At 47.9% G+C, this 8,337-nt stretch overlaps 1 protein-coding gene across 1 annotated transcript in view; it reads right to left on the reverse strand.

Moving 5' to 3' along the window:
* Window positions 1-8,070, reverse strand: part of LOC140193681 (protein BANP-like) — a 34,101-nt gene extending 26,031 nt beyond the window's left edge. Inside the window, exon 1 of the mRNA XM_072250843.1 lies at window positions 7,909-8,070. The gene's annotated coding sequence lies outside the window, so the exon portion shown is untranslated. The remainder of the gene's footprint in view (window positions 1-7,908) is intronic.
* Between the last annotated feature and the right edge of the window lie 267 nt (window positions 8,071-8,337).

Below are 8,337 nucleotides of genomic sequence, written 5' to 3' on the forward strand. Positions count from 1 at the left end.
CCATGACCCAACTATTGTCGGCAGAGTTAGACGGCAGCGAGGAGGTGTACAGGAGTGAGATAGATCAGCTGGTTGAGTGGTGCTGCAACAGAAACCTTGCACCCAGCGTCAGCGAGAGCGAGGGATTGATCGTGGACTTCAGGAGGAGGGGAGGTTGAGGGAACGCACTCCAGTCCTCATTGGCGGGGGGGGGGGGGGTCAGCAGCGGAAAGTGGGTGAGCAGCTTCAAGTTCCTGGGTATCAGCTTCTCAGGGGATCTATCCTGGGCCCAACACATTGATCCAATGCGTGCACGGTCTGTCTGCGTATGCACCTTGGTGCTGGGCTGTGCGCGCCTGTATATATCATCACGGGTGTGTCCATGTTGGTTCCTTCTGATGGCCCAGTTCCCTCCCATGTCCTAAGGGCATGTGGGTCAGTGTGGTAAATCACCTTTCCCCAGTGCACAGGTGTAGGGGTAGAACTGGGGACGAGGACAATGGGGAGTTGATTGGAATCTGGGGAGAATGAGAAAGGATTGGTGTGAATGGGTGGTTAAGGGTTGGCATGAATTAGATGGGCTGAAGGACCTGCCTTCATGCTGGATGACTCTTCAACTGTGGTCATACCGTTCACCATTGTTGGCTGTGGTCCATTTATAGGCATCCGTTAGTCTCGTGAGACCATGGATTTGCGCCTTGGAAGGTTTCCAGGGCGCAGGCCTGGGCAAGGTTGTGTGGAAGACCGGCAGTTGCCTATGCTGCAAGTCTCCCCTCTCCACAACACCGTTGTTGTCCAAGGGAAGGGGACTAGGACCCATACAGCTTGGCACCGGTGTCGTCGCAGAGCACTGTGTGGTTAAGTGCCTTGCTCGAGGACACACACGCTGCCTCAGCCAAGGCTCAAACTAGCGACCTTCAGGTCATTAGACCAATGCCTTAACCACTTGGCCACGCGTTCATTTAACCAGTGTGATAAATGATCCAGGGTTTATCTTCAATGATTAGAGTACAACAGGCCACTCGGCCCATAAGCCTGCCCTATCCCTCGACCGAGGATGCATCTCCTGGTTAGGTTCCCCACCAACTCTCACCCTCAGTCCTTCACGAACATACGATATTGTTCAAAAGTCTCAGGCACACATATACAGAATAGCCAGGGTGCCTAAGACTTTTACACAGTACAGTAGCAATTTTATGTATTGCACTATACTGCTTCTGCAAAAAAAAACAATTTAATTACATAAACCTGATTCTATTGTGGACTGGGAGTGGGAAGGGGTCAGGGTCAGGGGAATCATGGTTGGGAAAGGGGGAAGGTTGGTTTTTGAGCGAGGGAAGGGCAGGATTTGGGATCTGATGTTCTTATTGGTTTTTGTGTGCGAGGGAGGGGGTGGTGGGGGTTCAGGATTTGCGAGTTTGCTTTCTTTTTCCTTTTCATGCTGGGGGGGGGGGGTTGATGTCTTCTCCCATGGTTTTTTCTGTATTTCATGGCTATTTGGAGAAAATGAATATCAGAGTTGAACTGTACACGCAGACTTTGACAATAAAATGAACCTTTAAACGGGTGACCACCTTATTTCTATATTCAAACGGATTCTAGATTCACTCTGAAGGAGAAACAGCCTACTTGTCAGAAGACTATGAAATGGTTCCCTGGTACAATAAGATGGACTCTTGACCTCACAATCTACTGTTACGACCTTGCACTACACTTTCTCTATAGCTGCTACACTTTACTCTGCATTCAGATTACTTCTTAGATTGTTTTTCTGCACTGTGTCATCGTCTGAATGTTATACAAGACAAGCTTTTCACTGTATCACGGTACATGTGACAATAATAAACCAATTCCATCTGTACATTCTCCCCGTGACCCCATGGGCTTCCGTCCATATTCCAAAGATGTATGGGTTAGGGTTAGCGGGCGGACATGTGAGTGGGCATCTGGGTGGGCCACATCCTCAAACTGTATTGGTCTGAACAAGCCATTTCACTCATGTGACAAATAAAGCTAATCTTTAAAATTCAGTCAGGTTATAAAAGCCCAGTCAGTCTGATGCTTTTTCAGGAGGCTACCCACCCACACCATTTATTGGTCCACCAAACTTTCTCTGATCTGCTCCCAGAAGGTTAGCACCCTTCCCTACCAGCCCACAGTGCTCCGGTAATGGTCTCATCCGTGGCCTGTACGCCAACAATGGATTACAGTGTTACAATGGGCCTACAGTGGATCCACAGGCAGGGAACGTCGCTTTTGTGGGGCAATTGATTAAGGTTTGGGAGGACGTCAGGAGAAGGAATTCACCAGGAGCGGTGGGGATGTGGAACTCAAGGCCCAGGACACAGAAGCCAAATGTACTTGGTAAGTTGCTGGGTCAGCAGATGCTCTGCTGTTACTGCACCTGGAATGCAGGAGGATGAGGTGGAATGTGTCTGCAATAGAATACTACAAGTTCAGGCTCCCTCACTGCATCTTTCCACAACACCATTATCTTACTGGCCTGATTCCAAACCCGAATGATGGAACTGTTGTGATTTATCCTCATAAACCCAGGGATACAGACATCCACAATCACTCACAGAAGGGGGATTGGACATTCAAAGAGGCAGCATCCCTCCCTTGATTCCCTGTGATTCGGGTGGGGGGGCACACATTCCTCCTCCATATCGAGGAGTGCAGCCCTCTTCCCATTCCATCCACCCATCAAAGACAGCTCATGCCCTTCCCACCCCATTCAAGCCCCTTTCTTCACAAGCCCCATTAAAAGAAAAACACTTCCTTCATACCCTCATTAAAGGGACAACACCCCCTCCACATCATTTAAAGGCACAGCACCCCCTCCATACCCCCATTAAAGGGAAAACACCCCTCCACATCATTTAAAGGCACAGCATCCCATAGAACCATAGAAACTACAGCACAGAAACAGGCCCTTTGGCCCTTCTTGGCTGTGCCGAACCATTTTCTGCCTAGTCCCACTGACCTGCACACGGACCATATCCCTCCATACACCTCCCATCCATGTATCTGTCCAATTTATTCTTAAATGTTAAAAAAGAACCCGCATTTACCACCTCGTCTGGCAGCTCATTCCATACTCCCACCACTCTCTGTGTGAAGACGCCCCCCCTAATGTTCCCTTAACCTTTTCCCCCCTCACCCTTAACCCATGTCCTCTGGTTTTTTTCTCCCCTTGCCTCAGTGGAAAAAGCCTGCTTGCATTCACTCTATCTATACCCATCATAATTTTATATACCTCTATCAAATCTCCCCTCATTCTTCTACGCTCCAGGGAATAAAGTCCTAACCTATTCAACCTTTCTCTGTAACTGAGTTTCTCAAGTCCCAGCAACATCCTTGTAAACCTTCTCTGCACTCTTTCAACCTTATTTATATCCTTCCTGTAATTTGGTGACCAAAACTGAACACAATACTCCAGATTCGGCCTCACCAATGCCTTATACAACCTCATCATAACATTCCAGCTCTTATACTCAATACCTCGATTAATAAAGGCCAATGTACCAAAAGCTCTCTTTACGACCCTATCTACCTGTGACAACACTTTTAGGGAATTTTGTATCTGTATTCCCAGATCCCCCTGTTCCACTGCACTCCTCAGTGCCCTACCATTAACCCTGTATGTTCTACGTTGGTTTGTCCTTCCAACGTGCAATACCTCACACTTGTCAGTATTAAACTCCATCTGCCATTTTTCAGCCCATTTTTCCAGCTGGTCCAAGTCCCTCTGCAGGCTCTGAAAACCTTCGTCACTGTCTATTACATCTCCAATCTTTGTATCATCAGCAAACTTGATGATCCAATTTACCACATTATCATCCAGATCATTGATATAGATGACAAATAACAATGGACCCAGCACTGATCCCTGTGGCACACCACTAGTCACAGGCCTCCACTCAGAGAAGCAATTCTCTACTACCACTCTCTGGCTTCTTCCATCGAGCCAATGTCTAATCCAATTTACCACCTCTCCATGTATACCTAGCGACTGAATTTTCCTAACTAACCTCCCATGCGGGACCTTGTCAAAGGCCTTACTGAAGTCCATGTAGACAATATCCACTGCCTTCCCTTCATCCACTTTCCTGGTAACCTCCTTGAAAAACTTCAACAGATTGGTCAAACATGACCTACTACGCACAAAGCCATGTTGACTCTCCCTAATAAGCCCCTGTCTATCCAAATGCTTGTAGATTCTGTCTCTTAGTACTCCCTCCAATAACTTACCTACTACTGACGTTAAACTCACCGGCCTATAATTTCCCGGATTACTTTTCGATCCTTTTTTAAACAACGGAACAACATGAGCTATTCTCCAATCCTCCGGCACTTCACCCGTAGACAGCAACATTTTAAATATTTCTGCCAGGGCCCCTGCAATTTCAACACTGGCCTCCTTCAAGGTCCGAGGGAACACCCTGTCAGGTCCCGGGGATTTATCCACTTTAATTTTCTTCAAGACAGCAAGCACCTCCTCCTTTTCAATCTGTACAGTTTCCATGCTCTCACTACTTGATTCCCTCAATTCCAATGCCAGCTTCCTTAGTGAATACAGACGCAAAAAACCTATTTAAGATCTCCCCCATTTCCTTTGGTTCCGCACAAAGCCGACCACTCTGATCTTCAAGAGGACCAATTTTATCCCTTACAATCCTTTGCTCTTAATATACTTGTAAAAGCTCTTAGGATTATCCTTCACTTTGACTGCCAAGGCAACCTCATGTCTTCTTTTAGCCCTCCTGATTTCCTTCTTAAGTATTTTCTTGCACTTCTTATACTCCTCAAGCACCTGATTTACCCCCTGTTTCCTATACATTTCATACAACTCCCTCTTCTTCTTTATCAGAGTTGCAATATCCCTTGAGAACCAAGGTTCCTTCTTCCTATTCAATTTGCCTTTAATCCTGACAGGAACATACAAACTCTGCACTCTCAAAATTTCCCCTTTGAAGGCTTCCCACCTACCGATCACATCTTTGCCAGAGAACAACCTGTCCCAATCCACGCTTTTTAGATCCTTTCTCATTTCTTCAAATTTGGCCTTCTTCCAGTTCAGAACCTCAACCCTAGGACCAGATCTATCCTTGTCCATGATCAAATTGAAACTAATGGTGTTATGATCACTGGAACCAAAGTGCTCCCCTACACAGACTTCTGTCACTTGCCCTAATTCGTTTCCTAACAGGAGATCCAATATTGCATCCCCTCTAGTTGGTCCCTCTATATATTGATTTAGAAAACTTTCCTGAACACATTTTACAAACTCTAAACCATCTAGACCCCTAACAGTATGGGAGTCCCAATCAATGTATGGAAAATTAAAATCCCCTACCACCACAACTTTATGTTTCCTGCAGTTGCCTGCTATCTCTCTGCAGATTTGCTCTTCCAAGTCTCGTTGACTATTGGGTGGTCTGTAATACAATCCCACTAATGTGGCCATACATTTCCTGTTTCTCAGCTCCACCCATAAGGACTCAGTAGACAAGCCCTCTAATCTGTCCTGCCTGAGCACTGCTGTAATATTTTCCCTAACAAGCAATGCTACTCCCCCACCTTTCATTCCTCTGCCTCGATCACATCTGAAACATCAGAACCCTGGAATATTAAGCTGCCAGTCCTGCCCCTCCTGTAGCCAAGTTTCACTAATTGCTACAACATCATAATTCCACGTGTCAATCCACGCCCTCAACTCATCCGCCTTCCCCGCAATACTCCTAGCATTGAAATATATACACCTCAGAAGATTTTTACCACCACTCACAACCTTTCTATTGGCGGATTTGCTTAAACTTTCAACATCATTTATTTTCACCCCAGCCACACTGTCAGCTCTGGCACTCTGGTTCCCATCCCCCTGCAAATCTAGTTTAAAGCCTCCCCAATAGCACTAACAAACCTCCCTGAAAGGATATTGGTCCCCCTATGGTCCAAGTGTAACCCGTCTCTCTTGTACAGGTCCCACCTGCCCCAGAAGAGGTCCCAATGATCCTGAAATCTGAGACCCTGCCCCCTAAACCAGTTCCTCAGCCACTTGTTCCTCCTCCAGAGCATCCTATTCCTACCCTCACTGGCACCTAGCACAGGTAGCAATCCTGAGATTACCACCCTCGAGGTCCTGCTTTTCAACTTCCTACCAAGCTCTCTATACTCACTGTCCAGGACCTCTCCATACTTTCATTAAAGGGACAACACCCCCTCCACATCATTTAAAGGCACAGCATCCCCTCCATACCCTCATTAAAGGGAAAACACCCCCTCCATACCCTCATTAAAGGGAAAACACCCCCTCCATACTCTCATTAAAGGCACAACACCCCCTCCATACTCTCATTAAAGGGAAAACACCCCCTCCATACTCTCATTTAAAGGCACAACACCCCCTCCATACCCTCATTAAAGGGAAAACACCCCCTCCATACTTTCATTAAAGGGACAACACTCCCCCTCCACATCATTTAAAGGCACAGCATCCCCTCCATACCCTCATTAAAGGGAAAACACCCCCTCCATACCCTCATTAAAGGGAAAACACCCCCTCCATACTCTCATTAAAGGGACAACACCCCCTCCACATCATTTAAAGGCACAGCATCCCCTCCATACCCTCATTAAAGGGAAAACACCCCCTCCATACTCTCATTAAAGGGACAACACCCCCTCCATACCCTCATTAAAGGGAAAACACCCCCTCCATACTCTCATTAAAGGGACAACACCCCCTCCAGATCATTTAAAGGCACAGCATCCCCTCCATACCCTCATTAAAGGGAAAACACCCCCTCCATACTCTCATTAAAGGGACAACACCCCCTCCATACTCTCATTAAAGGGACAACACCCCCTCCATACCCCCATTAAAGGGACAACACCCCCTCCACATCATTTAAAGGCACAACACCCCCTCCATACCCCCATTAAAGGGAAAACACCCCCTCCATACCCCCATTAAAGGGACAACACCCCCTCCATACTCTCATTAAAGGGACAACACCCCCTCCATACTCTCATTAAAGGGACAACACTCCCCCTCCATACTCTCATTAAAGGGAAAACACTCCCCCTCCACATCATTTAAAGGCACAACACCCCCTCCATACCCCCATTAAAGGGAAAACACCCCCTCCATACCCCCATTAAAGGGAAAACACCCCCTCCATACCCCCATTAAAGGGAAAACACCCCCTCCATACTCTCATTTAAAGGCACAACACCCCCTCCATACCCTCATTAAAGGGAAAACACCCCCTCCATACTCTCATTAAAGGGACAACACCCCCTCCATACCCTCATTAAAGGGAAAACACCCCCTCCATACTCTCATTAAAGGGACAACACTCCCCCTCCACATCATTTAAAGGCACAACACCCCCTCCATACCCTCATTAAAGGGACAACACCCCCTCCATACTCTCATTAAAGGGACAACACCCCCTCCATACTCTCATTAAAGGGACAACACCCCCTCCACATCATTTAAAGGGAAAACATCCTCTCCACATTATTTAAAGGCACAACACCCCCTCCACCCCACTCCTCTAATAAAGTGAGGGCACCCCTTTCTCCCACGTGACCCCTCACTTTCTCTCCCCCCCCCACCCCGCACGGGAGCTGAAATGGCAAGTCTCGCGAGCTCTCGTCTCTCGCGGGAGCCACCCACCGACCTGTCAGTCAGTCGCAGGTGAGCAGCTCAGACGGCAGGGGGCGAGACCCGAACCCGCTCTCCGCGCCGGCGTCCAATCAGGGTGGCCTACTCGCGCCCTTCCATTGGTCGACGTGTATGACTGACAAGATGCGGCTGTAACCGTTGGAGAGACGGGAGGTTGCGAGGCCACCCGGCGAAGGAAGAAGCAAAACCCTCCCTCGGAAGTAATCCTGCTGCTCAGTCTACCGGCGGAATACCTTCTCAGTGTTTTCTTTGAGTTTCTGTGTTCGGTGGAGAACTCTAGAGATAAAGTGCTGGCAGAAAATCGGCCATTACCATCAGCGGCTTCGCTCCACCTTTGTTGTACACTGAGCAACCCTGACTGCCCCCAACAAAGATGGCGTCGACAGTCTTACTTCTAATTGGTTGGCGGAATGTCCCGTTACATGGACCCAACCAATGGCTGCAGCCTCGCTTATCTGCCTGACCAATCGATTGATGCCGATGGGCTTTTTCTCTCGAGCGGAGCCACGCAGTCGCCAATCAGGTAACCGGTTAGTTTATCTCTCGCTTCACCGGTGTGTTCTGCCCTGTGAGTGATGAGGATGCTTTCTGTTGACAGTAGGCAATGGCCAATCGGAGATAAGATTTAGTCAAGGGCCGCCTTTTGTGTAGACTCTAATCTC

This window comes from Mobula birostris, unplaced genomic scaffold (assembly GCF_030028105.1).
Source record: "Mobula birostris isolate sMobBir1 unplaced genomic scaffold, sMobBir1.hap1 scaffold_705, whole genome shotgun sequence".
Lineage (NCBI taxonomy): Eukaryota > Metazoa > Chordata > Chondrichthyes > Myliobatiformes > Myliobatidae > Mobula > Mobula birostris.